Source organism: Haliotis rubra, unplaced genomic scaffold (genome assembly GCF_003918875.1).
Source record: "Haliotis rubra isolate DU_JTF1 unplaced genomic scaffold, ASM391887v1 Scf78, whole genome shotgun sequence".
Taxonomy (NCBI): domain Eukaryota; kingdom Metazoa; phylum Mollusca; class Gastropoda; order Lepetellida; family Haliotidae; genus Haliotis; species Haliotis rubra.
In genome coordinates, this window is record NW_025767501.1 from 2,046,460 (window position 1) to 2,059,467 (window position 13,008).

Sequence of the window (13,008 nt, forward strand, 5' to 3'; positions counted from 1 at the left end):
CCTTATATTATATACGCCGACTTTGAAGCCTTGGTCAAACCAATTAAGGTTGTTGGGGATACTCCCACCACATACAAAACACAAGAGCATGAAGCATGTGGATTTGGATACATAGTCGTCCGTTGTGACGGTGAAACGAAATCTCCCGTGGTGTACAGGGGTCCTGACGCGGTTGAAAGGTTTCTAAAGTGTTTGAAGGAGGAAGAAGAAATTATTAGGGAAAAGTTGCATAGAATCGCTCCCATGCGTATGACCCGAGCCGACAGGTTAGCTCACTCCCGTAGCATTAACTGTCACGTGTGTGACTCACCACTGAACGGTGATTCGGTGAGAGATCACTGTCACATAACCGGTAAGTATAGAGGCTCTCATAGCGAGTGTAACCTCAAGCTTAGAATCAACCCTAAGACAATAAACATTCCGTTGTCTTTCACAACTTGAGAGAAGTGCGACTCTCACTTAATCATGCAGGCCATCGCGAAAATCGATGGTAATATAGCGTGCATCCCCAACAACATGGAGAAATATCTCTCTTTCAGCTTAGGCGGACTTAGGTTCATTGACTCGTGTCAATTTCTATTGTCGTCATTAGCCAGCCTGATCAAAGCCAACGATACCTTCCCTATCACCGATCGATACACAGACACGAGACTAGATCTCTGCTTATGAGGAAAGGTGTGTATCCCTATGAGTACATGGATAGTTGGACTAAGTTAAGCGAGACCAGACTACCCCCATCAGAGAATTTTACAGCAATCTGACCGAGTCGGAAATATCTGAAGAGCGATTACTGCACGCGCTATTAATGTATGGAATAAACTTGGTTGTAAAACCTGGGTGACTATCACGATCTGTACTTGAAGATGGATGTACTACTATTAGCCGGCGTGTTTGAGACATTTAGGCGGACATGTATCAAGCAGTATCAACTCGACCCTGCATGGTACTACACCAGCCCAGGTTTGTCGTGGGATGGATGCCTTGCTTAAAAGACCCGGAGTTAAGTTGGAATTGCTTACTGATTATGACATGCACCTGTTCATTGAGAAAGGTTTGCGAGGTGGGATCTCCATGGTAACCAAGCGATACGCTAAAAGCAAATAATCAATACATTGAAGGGCTACGACCCTAGCAAGCCAACCAATCACATTCTCTATCTCGGCGCCAACAACCTGTACGGATGGGCTATGAGTCAGTATCTACCAACAGGGGATTGAATGGAAGTCACATGAGGTCGATGTTATGAGCATCGCGCGGATTCGAACAAAGGTTATATCCTCGAAGTAGACTTAGGAGTATCCCAAAGCATTACACCGAATCACACAACAGCTATCCACTAGCTCCCGAGCGTATGAGGGTTAACCCAGACTGGATGTCTGAATACCAACATAACTTGTTAGATAGGCGGGTGTGGGCGTTGAAAAACTCGTTCCTAACTTAATGAATAAGACCAAATACATAGTTCACTATCGCAACCTGCAGCTGTACCTGTAGATTTGGGTATGAAACTGACCAAAATACACAGGGTGCTCGTGTTCAACCAGAGCCCATGGATGGAGCCTTACATCAGAATGAACCACGGACCTCGAAAAGCTTGCTACCAGTGACTTTGAGAAAAACCTCTACAAGCTCATGAACAACTCGGTATTCGGGTAAGGCGATGGAGAACCTGAGGAAGCGCGTGACCGTGAAGCTGGTTCGGTCGAATGAGGAGGAAAAACTCAGGAAACTGATCGCTAACCCTGCATTCAACCGTAGTAAGATATTCGATAACGACCTGGCTGCCATACACATGAAGAAAAGTCATATAATATTAAACCGGCCTGTTTACGTTGGGATGAGCATCCTCGATTTATCCAAACACCTGATGTACGACTTTTACTACAACGAGCTTAAGAAACAGTCTGCGGCGACAGGTGTGAAGTGCTATACACTGACACAGATTCCTTGCTGATGGAGATTCAACCGAGGACGGTAATGCGAGGACATGAAAAACACCTCGATTTATGCGACACCAGCGATTACCCCAAGGACCATGCCATACACAGCACGGTGAATAAAAAGTCCTAGGTAAGATGAAGGACGAGTGTGCTGTACGCCCATAGCCGAGTACATAGGGTTGAGGCCTAAGATGTACTCCATACTGAAGGCCGACAATGGTGAGATCCGGAAAGCTAAGGGTGTAAAAAATGCGTGGTGAAACAACACATCAAACCGCGCCAGATTCAAGGAAGCCCTGTTCAAGACCATTACCTTTAAACATAAAATGAACACACTTAGAAGTGATGGGCATAGGATATACTGGGGTTGACTATAAATAAAACATCATTATCACCTATGGATACCAAACGTTGGATAGCCATTGATGGGATAAATACGTGTACGCCGCACGGGCATGAGAAAATTGAACCAAGAACATAGGTATAAATAAATGGTGACATGTCACGCGGAACCAGAAAAAGTTTGAGGCTATTTACTACAGTCCGCGTGGGTACTGGAAAGGAGCTAAGCTGTAGATAAGCTGGCTAAAATGGCGCAGTGAGTATCCTCGGAGGAGACTCAAAGCGTGCTTGAAAAACAAGCCCTGTGGCAGATCTATTTGCCGGCACCACGCTTCGCGCCTAGAAGAAAGTTCGGTATTAACATACCTAATAACGTTCACCAAGCAGACCTACTGTTCCTACCCCACGATAAGAGGTATAAGTATGCATTAACCGTAGTGGACGTGGCCAGTCGTTACAAGGAAGCCGAACCATTGACCGCGAAAGATTCTGCCCAGGTAGCTAGAGGATTGAACGCATATAAAACGCAGTCCGTTGACGTGGCCATCAGAGCTCCAAGTTGATCCCGGACGTGAGTTTATGGGTACCGTGTCACAGTTGCTGGCTAAACACGATACAAAGATCAGGCGTGGTGTTGCCGGGGCTCATCGCAGTCAAGCTATAGTTGAAAGATTTAATAGGACTTTGGCTGAGCGCTTATTTGGGTATCAGTACGCTAGAGAGATGACCAACCCAGGAAAACGATCGACGGAATGGGTTGAACGGCTCCCTAAGGTGGTGTCTGCCATAAATCATGAAATCACGCGACTCACTGGTAAGAAGCCGGCAGACGCTATCAAATTGAAATCAATAATATCAGAGTCGGCCGCACCTTTACGGGAAGGAGAAACAAATACCAGATAGGTCCCTAGTTAGGTATCTCTACCAACCTGGAGAACATGAAGGGGCGCTTCGGAAGCGAGCTACTGATCCTATATGGTCAGTCAAAACTTACAACATAGATAAGGTAGACATGAAAACAGACGAACCTACCTTGTATTTCTTGATGGATGGGCCAGGGAGGGGGTTTGTAAGAGAAGAATTATTGATCGTACCGTATGATACAGTGTTACCTCCTGTCAACACGACATAGAGGAGAAAGCATTATTTGAGAAATAAGGCTTTCTGTACAGGTAATAACAGTAAAAATAAGGTATCCGACTAATGAAGCTTTTAGATTACCCTGGTCCAGTACATAGAACAAGGGGTGAAAAAGGCCCAGCAAGCCTTTATTACCAACACCAAAAGAGATCCTAGGCGATTCACATTAAACTGTTTCATCGAGGTCAACGTGACATAGTGTCATAGATATTGACCTCCCACCAACACGACATAGATCAAATAAACACTTTCATAGCTTGATCCAACTAAAGCATTATTTAGGAAATGAGGCTTTCTGTATAGGTAATAACAGTAAAATAAGGTATCCGACTAAAGCTTTATCTATGTAATGAAGCTTTAGCTACCTTGGTCCCGGACTGTCTTTACCTATACTACTCCACTGCTTGTGACAGACTGTGTAAACTTAACCACTGCATGGTGACAGACTGTATGAACTTAACCAATGCATGATGACAGACTGTGTAAACTTAACCACTGCATGGTGACAGACTGTAAAAACTCAACCACTGCTTGTGACAGACTGTGTAAACTTAACCAATGCATGATGACAGACTGTGTAAACTTAACCACTGCATTGTGACAGACTGTGTAAACTTAACCACTGCATGGTGACAGACTGTATGAACTTAACTGCATGGTGACAGACTGTGTAAACTTAACCACTGCATGGTGACAGACTGTGTAAACTTAACCACTGCATGGTGACAGACTGTGTAAACTTAACCACTGCATTGTGACAGACTGTATGAACTTAACCACAGACTGTGCATGGTGACAGACTGTGTAAACTTAACCACTGCATGGTGACAGACTGTGACTAAACTTAACCACTGCATGGTGACAGACTGTATGAACTTAACCACTGCATGGTGACTGTGTAAACAGACTGTATGAACAGACTGTGTAAACTTAACTTAACCACTGCATGGTGACAGACTGTCTGTACTTAAGCACTCCATGGTGACAGTCTTTCTGAACTTAACTGCATGTCGACAGACTGTGTAAACTTAACCACTGCATTATGACAGACTGTGTAAACTTAACCACTGCATGGTGACAGACTGTGTAAACTTAACCACTGCATGGTGACAGACTGTGTAAACTTAACCACTGCATGGTGACAGACTGTATGAACTTAACTGCATGGTGACAGACTGTGTAAACTTAACCACTGCATAGTGACAGACTGTGTAAACTTAACCACTGCTTGTGACAGACGGTGTAAACTTAACCACTGCATGGTGACAGACTGTGTAAACTTAACCACTGCATGGTGACAGACTGTGTGCAAACTTAACCACTGCATAGTGACAGACTGTGTAAGACTGTAACCCACTGCATGGTGACAGACTGTATGAACTTAACCACTGCATTGTGACAGACTGTATGAAGACTTAAACACTGCATGGTGACAGACTGTATAAACTTAACCACTGCATGGATGACAGACTGTGTGACAGACTTAAACTTAACCAATGCATGGTGACAGACTGTCTGAACTTAACTGCATGTGACAGACTGTAAAACTTTAACCACTGCATGATGACAGACTGTGTAAACTTAACCAACTGCATGTGACAGACTGCATGGTGACAGACTGTGTAAACTTAACCACTGCATGGTGACAGACTGTATGAACTTAACCACTGCATGGTGACAGACTTATAAACTTAACCACTGCATGTAAACTTAACCACTGCATGGTGACAGACTGCATCAGACTGTAAACTAAGCACTGCATGGTGACAGTCTGTGTAAACTGAACTGACACTATGAACTGCATTGTGACAGACTGTGTAAACTTAACCACTGCATTGTGACAGACTGTGTAAACTTAACCACTGCATGATGACAGACTGTGTAAACTTAACCTTAACCACTGCATGGTGACAGACTGTGTAAACTTAACCACTGCATGGTGACAGACTGTGTAAACTTAACCACTGCATGGTGACAGACTGTGTAAACTTAACCACTGCATGATGACAGACTGTATGAACTTAACTGCATTGTGACAGACTGTGTAAACTTAACCACTGCATAGTGACAGACTGTATAAACTTAACCACTGCATGGTGACAGACTGTGTAAACTTAACCACTGCATTGTGACAGACTGTATAAACTTAACCACTGCATGATGACAGACTGTATGAACTTAACTGCATTGTGACAGACTGTGTAAACTTAACCACTGCATGGTGACAGACTGTATGAAATTAACTGCATTGTGACAGACTGTGTAAACTTAACCAATGCATGATGACAGACTGTATGAAATTAACAAATGCATGATGATACTGTCTGAACTTAACCAGTGCATGGTGACAGACAGCATTAAGATAACCACTCCATGGTGATTGACTGTCTGAACATAACCACTGCATGGTGATGGACTGTCTCAATTTAAGCACTCCTTGGTGACAAACTGTCTGTACACTATCACTGCATAGTGACAGACTGTATGAACTTAACTGCATTGTGACAGACTGTGTAAACTTAACCACTGCATAGTGACAGACTGCATAAACTTAACCACTGCATGATGACAGACTGTGTAAACTCAACAACTGCATGACAACAGACTGTCTGAACTCAACAACTGCATGATGAGACTGTCTGAACTTAACCACTGCATGGTGACAGACTGTCTGAACTCAATCACTGCATGGTGACTGACTGTCTGAACTCAACAACTGCATGATGAGACTGTCTGAACTTAACCACTGCATGGTGACAGACTGTCTGAACTTGATCACTGCATGGTCACAGACTGTCTGCATTTAGCCACTGCATGGTCACAGACTGTCTGAACTCAATCACTGCATGGTCACAGACTGTCAACTTAAGCACTGCATGGTGATTGACTGTCTGCATTTAGCCACTGCATGGTGACAGACTGTCTGAGTTTAGCAACTGCATGGTGACAGACTGTCTGAATTTAGCCACTGCATGGTGACAGACTGTCTGAACTCAATCATTGCATGGTGACAGACTGTCTGAACTTAACCAATGAATGGTGCTAGAATGTTTAAACTCAACCACTGCATGGTGCTAGCTTGCTCCAATTGCAACAAATAAATTACATTGTTGTGACATGGTGCCTTTCAGATATTTTGTTTATCAACAATGTCTTCATGGTACGGTGCAGGATATTTAAGTGCAACATGTTTGTGGCATCAAAGTACCTGAATAAACAGTCTGGCCAATATGGATCTAATGGTACTATGTCCTCATGTCTGGCTTAATTCCTACAATTCTATGGTAATAATACATAGCTATATATATATACAGTTGCCATTACAACACATGAAACTGGCCAGATAGTGAAGAATACCTGTACACACCAATTTAACAAACAGTGCTTACCTTGGGTACACGGGCATATTTCCCTGTTCACGTATCTCGTATCTGGGAGATATCAATAAAATCCATCTCCTGTAAAAAAATAAAAAATAAATCAAAATTGGAATTAAATTTTATAAGAATTCTATACAATTCATGATTTGCAAGCATTCAAATCTACCAAACAATAGACTTGCATTGTAAACCAACTGATGTAAATTGTGTTATTTCAAAACATGATTCAGCTGACAATAAAGCTGTATGAATAATACACAGATTCACCATTGGCTGCATGGTGTTATCTAGTATCACATTTATACCATAGGGACATGCATGTATCACATAATAGCACAATGATACTACAGACAGCTAAATGATGTTCATTGTTCCAGTTATATAACATACAGCTGCAATATATAATATATTAATTCAGTATACAAGAGAGAACTGCATGGAATTCAATAATGATCCTGAATTATACTCCAGAGAGCTGTATTTATACTGTTATCTGTAAGTATTACAGTGATACCCAGTCATCGAAAAAATAGCTATTATAAAACATCCTGTTCTCTAGTTATTTACATGTACTTTGTTTATACTGTATTTTATAAATACTATACTACTCACACTTTGCTAAGGATCACAAAAATTCACAACTTTACTTACACATAGATTTATAAGTTGAAATTGTATACATTTAAAATTGGATAATAATAAAATGGTATCCCCTCTTTAGGCAAACAGCCACTTTAATCAAACCTTATGCACTTGATACATGCGTAAAAATAAGAATGGTTTTCATGGCGCCAATCAACCATCTTGCAAATCATGGAACGAGTCACTGACAAATAAACAACACGTGTCAATAGCAGGTATGGGATCCACAAGATGCAATAAGCTTAGGTATCTAAACCAAATTTGACCCCACATAATAGTTTTCTGTTGAATCCATGATTTGATCCTTAGCAAAGTGTGAATAGCATATTTACCATCCAGCACTATTTCACTTTCAAGTTAATTATTGCTTTCAGTGTGATGCTGTAAGCAATTGGATCTTATCAAACCTCATCTTTATGTATTGTTATTGCAGATGATCGTGTTGTGATCTGTTCATTTCATGATGTCATGTGTTATACTTGTATAAATACATTACCTTTATAAGTTAGGTTCCGATTTGGTTCAGAGACATTTATGTAGTGCTATTGATGATAATATTGTTATGACTTGTTGAATAAATATATTATCAATACTGACTTTCTTAAGCTTATGACGTTTTTCTTATGACTTATTTTCCTACCCAAATCTATGACTTATTTCCATGACTTTTTTTCCTAAAACCGTTTAGTAAATCAATCATACCTCAGACAGGTGCAGATCTAATGTTTTCTGGTATCTCTGTTACATCAATGTGATGCATAATTATCTCACCGTCAATAGTAATATTAAGTAGACCTGTTTGACTATAATGAGTTATGTCGTGTCCTGTTTAACTTTAGTGAGCTATTTGGTGTCCTGTTTAATTCTTTCAACACCAGTCATCCAGAGGCATTTACTGCCATGACACTGAGTTCCCAGAGACTGAGACTGAGGTCATAGATGAAGCCTATGTTTATCAATGAAAATATCAGCTCGTAAATCATTATTACTACTACATATCATACACCATTTGAAAGGTCTAATCCTACTGTTTATAAATATGAAAGTTATTTTTTATCATATTATTCAAGTAATACGACTACAACTTAAATAAGTTAATTTTTAATGAAAATGCAAGCTTACACATTTATATGTCCAGATAAACCACGAAGGAAGCAAAAAAATTAGGCGATTTTTTTCCATTCGTAACATGTCATAATATCTCCTTACCTTTTTCATTTATATTTTCATTTCTGAATTAATATTTATGGTCGTCTATTTCCCGATATAAGTGGCTTTCCGCTCGGTAACATGATACAACAGCGTGAAATACCTCCGTTTTCGAAGCTTCGTATGAATAACATTTGAGGCAATTCGTTTGATGGCGGGGTATCGTTCGAAAGCTCTGAACATCAACAATATCACTGTACCCTTGCCAAGAGTATTTTCACAGTTATAAGAAGCGATTTTATTGGATAAAGATTGGTTTCTAATGACGCTTATTTGCCTCATTCTGCTATAAGGATTGTGATTGGTCAAAATCAGACACGTGACCTAAGGCAGACAATCAAATAACAGCAATCGATACTGTCGTCGTAAACGAAAACATGCAGGTTCAGACGAAAGTTTTGGGTAAAATCATGCTATTCTGAACATGTTACGCAAAAAATCACCACCTATGGGTATATTATGGAACTTAGTGGACGTATCGTGCTAGGTTATGACCTGTGACAAGAAAGTTTAATGCATATATTTTAGCATTAAACATTGTGTCCGAGCGTAAAGTTCGAAGCGACGAAAGCTGAGATGTCACTTGAATTACATTACACGATCGCACAATAAAGATGGAAATAGTAAGTTGTAACGTACATTTGACAACCTGTATGAGTACTGTTGTTGATTTTATTCTTCTGTTTATTCAATCTCGAAACATCGTTACTTTGCTCTTTGACAACTCTGATGTGGACCCGTTGCTGAAGCATGTGTCCAAGAATCGTTTTTTTTCAATAACATTGCGAAAAATAGTTTCTAATTCTAATTCTGTCGATTATATATGGCCATTTGAAATGTAATAAGTGTTTCAGGCATTATGAAACGTGATAGATTTAGTGAGTTATTTGGTGTCCTGTTTAACTCTAGTGAGTTATTTGGTGTCTTGTTTAACTTTAGTGAGTTATTTGGTGTCCTGTTTAACTTAAGTGAGTTATTTGGTGTCCTGTTTAACTATAGTGAGTTATTTGGTGTCCTGTTCAACTTTAGTGAGTTATTTGGTGTCTTGTTTAACTTTAGTGAGTTATTTGGTGTCCTGTTTAACTTAAGTGAGTTATTTGGTGTCCTGTTTAACTCTAGTGAGTTATTTGGTGTCCTGTTTAACTAAAGTGAGTTATTTGGTGTCCTGTTTAACTAAAGTGAGTTATTTGGTGTCCTGTTTAACTATAGTGAGTTATTTGGTGCCCTGTTTAACTTTAGTGAGTTATTTGGTGTCCTGTTTAACTATAGTGAGTTATTTGGTGTCCTGTTTAACTAAAGTGAGTTATTTGGTGTCCTGTTTAACTATAGTGAGTTATTTGGTGCCCTGTTTAACTTTAGTGAGTTATTTGGTGTCCTGTTTAACTTTAGTGAGTTATTTAGTGTCCTGTTTAACTTTAGTGAGTTATTTGGTGTACTGTTTAACTAAAGTGAGTTATTTGGTGTCCTGTTTAACTATAGTGAGTTATTTGGTATTTGGTGTCCTGTTTAACTAAAGTGAGTTATTTGGTGCCCTGTTTAACTATAGTGAGTTATTTGGTGTCCTGTTTAACTTTAGTGAGTTATTTGGTGTCCTGTTTAACTATAGTGAGTTATTTGGTGTCCTGTTTAACTATAGTGAGTTATTTGGTGTCCTATTTAACTAAAGTGAGTTATTTGGTGCCCTGTTTAACTATAGTGAGTTATTTGGTGTCCTGTTTAACTTTAGTGAGTTATTTGGTGTCCTGTTTAACTATAGTGAGTTATTTGGTGTCCTGTTTAACTATAGTGAGTTATTTGGTGTCCTGTTTAACTAAAGTGAGTTATTTGGTGTCCTGTTTAACTTTAGTGAGTTATTTGGTGTCCTGTTTAACTATAGTGAGTTATTTGGTGTCCTGTTTAATTATAGTGAACATCTCAACAACAAATTTCATCCATTCAAATTAAACTGGACACGACTCAGTAGCTAAGGTATCACAATGACTATTTTAATATGCTTGCATGATCAAAGGACATTCATGTCTTCTTCACTTTTCTTCACTCTTCAGCACCCAAGTTTTTCACAAACACTCATAAGATGACAGCACTGCACATACATGCCCATTAGGTATGGCATTACAGGTGTAAGGTTTCAATTTCACTTGATAATTAATAATCATGGAGCATAAGTGACCAAAGAACCCGGTACAGGAAGTGCCCATAATTCCATTAGCTGAGCAAGAATTGTGATACATCATCCACATTGATTTGATTGTCATTCATTTGAAGATAATTCTTTTGACAATTTTGTCAAGACAGCGGAGCACCAGATCCACATGTTACATGTACCACAAGACAAGCTATTTCCAAATGTCAGTAGTAACTTCATGATTCTATTGTATATACAGGAGCCACAAAGAAATTATGAGTAATTTCAGGGTGAAAACAGCAACGCTGTATTTGTCACAGCAGTGGAACCAAGTATGTTGATGCCCTCAGGCAAGATGCTTTTTAAGTTACACTCAGAAATCTCTTGGATTCCTCAGGGGGAAAACACTTAATGAACCATGATTTAGAGTTTTGCAAATTACAATTTTTTTGCAGAGAATTCTTTCGCTTATGTGATGTTAGATTAGCTTTCAATTACATCTTTTGCCAGTTATGTAATTTATGTTTGAATAGAAAAATCCTAAATAGGAGAGAACAAGCTTTACGTTTGTTTCAGTGACTACTTGACTGCTGATTCTTCTTCACACTATCTTCTGTATACTGGGTCCTGTCAACTAGTATTATCATCGGTAAGACATGCAGCTGCAGATCTAGTGTTTAGCATACATGTGATGCCTCCCAATCTGTCAGTAAGGCTTCTTGATCAGGGACTCTTATCACGGTCACATGCTGGGGAGCTTGTTTGACCTGGATGGGTGTTTGACTCTGGCTAATTAATCATAGTGGTGAATGATTTAACAATGCAATGAAGTCTCTGAGAGTCCTTACAGGTGAAGGAAGTGTCCGACTTGACTTGAATAATCAGCCAAGTACTTCTGCCTTCCTGACATGGGTGCTGTTGTATTAAACAACCTTAGCGCTAAGACTACCTTAAGTCTATGTTAAGGTATGGGAGTTGTGGTTACTTTAGCACTAACATCGCATTATACAACGGCACCAGGGACTGTTTCCACTTTGTTCATGTTTTCATCAGAACATAAGACATTACATACTACAGCAGATATATGAGACAAGAATAGTCATACAGGACAGGTTTGGTATCAACTTTAGGCCAGACCAATTTTATTTCTTGTTTTACGGATCCGCCGGTCATATTTTTTCAACAATAAGAAAAATTAAAATTAATTTTCCCCACTCAAAAACTAAAATCCAAACGTTAATGTGATATAAGTGAAACCCTTGAAATCAGTGTGAAACCTAAACCCACTCAGCTTATTATTGGTTGACATAAACAACCCAAAAGAGTTAACATGGAAACTCATGTGGGTTTTTGCTCTGATTGGTGATTCCCCTCCCCCCCTTTAAGTTTTCTGAGGACAAAAATAAAATTGAGCTGGTCTAAGAAAAAATGTAAACCTTCAGTATATAACTAAAACAGAAGCTAAACATGACCATGAAGCAATGTTACCATTGCAATGCACGACAGTTGATACTGTTGTTGAAATAACAGCAAATCACACAAGGGGTAGGAATGAACATGTCATATCATGCCACCAGTTGTCTGGCTTTAACATCTGTTTGCATTTATCTGGGACAATCTTTGATTGAAAGTTATATTGATAGATTGTGATGGATTTTTTCATTGCAAGGTGAATGCAAATTGAAATATAGCTTCAAGGGAATTTATAGCATCAGTGCGAATAAATGTCTTGATCCAACTCATGCCACCAAGGCAACAAAAACTATTTCTTTTCTGATGCTCATGTCATCTATTGGCAAAATACACCATTAGAATACTTCTAAATATCGCTTACAAACATATCTACAGGAGTCTGGGTAGTTCAACAACAAGAAGCTTTCCAGTCAGGTATCAACCAGTCCCCTAACCTGTGCAGATTGAGCAAAACTCTTCAGGTAATGGTAGTGCGTGGTAGTTTTATGCCACTTTCAGCAATATTCCAGCTATATCACAGAGGGGTACACTAGAAATGAGTTTCACACATTGTACATATGTAGGGAACTGAACCTGAGTCTTTGGTGTGACGAGCAAACACTTTAACCACAAGGCTACCCTACAGCAATGGAGACATTGATCTATTATTATGAGGAACATTCAGATGGATGACAGTGGATATCTGAAGAATGAAACAGCCCACAATGTAATGAGTATGAAAAATGAATCAACAAAGGGATTGTTTTGTTGTGGTGTC

At 39.4% G+C, this 13,008-nt stretch overlaps 1 protein-coding gene across 1 annotated transcript in view; it reads right to left on the bottom strand.

Moving 5' to 3' along the window:
* Positions 1-13,008, bottom strand: part of LOC124260840 (1-phosphatidylinositol 4,5-bisphosphate phosphodiesterase classes I and II-like) — a 179,800-nt gene that overhangs the window by 92,852 nt on the left and 73,940 nt on the right. The window contains exon 3 of the mRNA XM_046695160.1: positions 6,812-6,880. The gene's annotated coding sequence lies outside the window, so the exon portion shown is untranslated. The remainder of the gene's footprint in view (positions 1-6,811; positions 6,881-13,008) is intronic.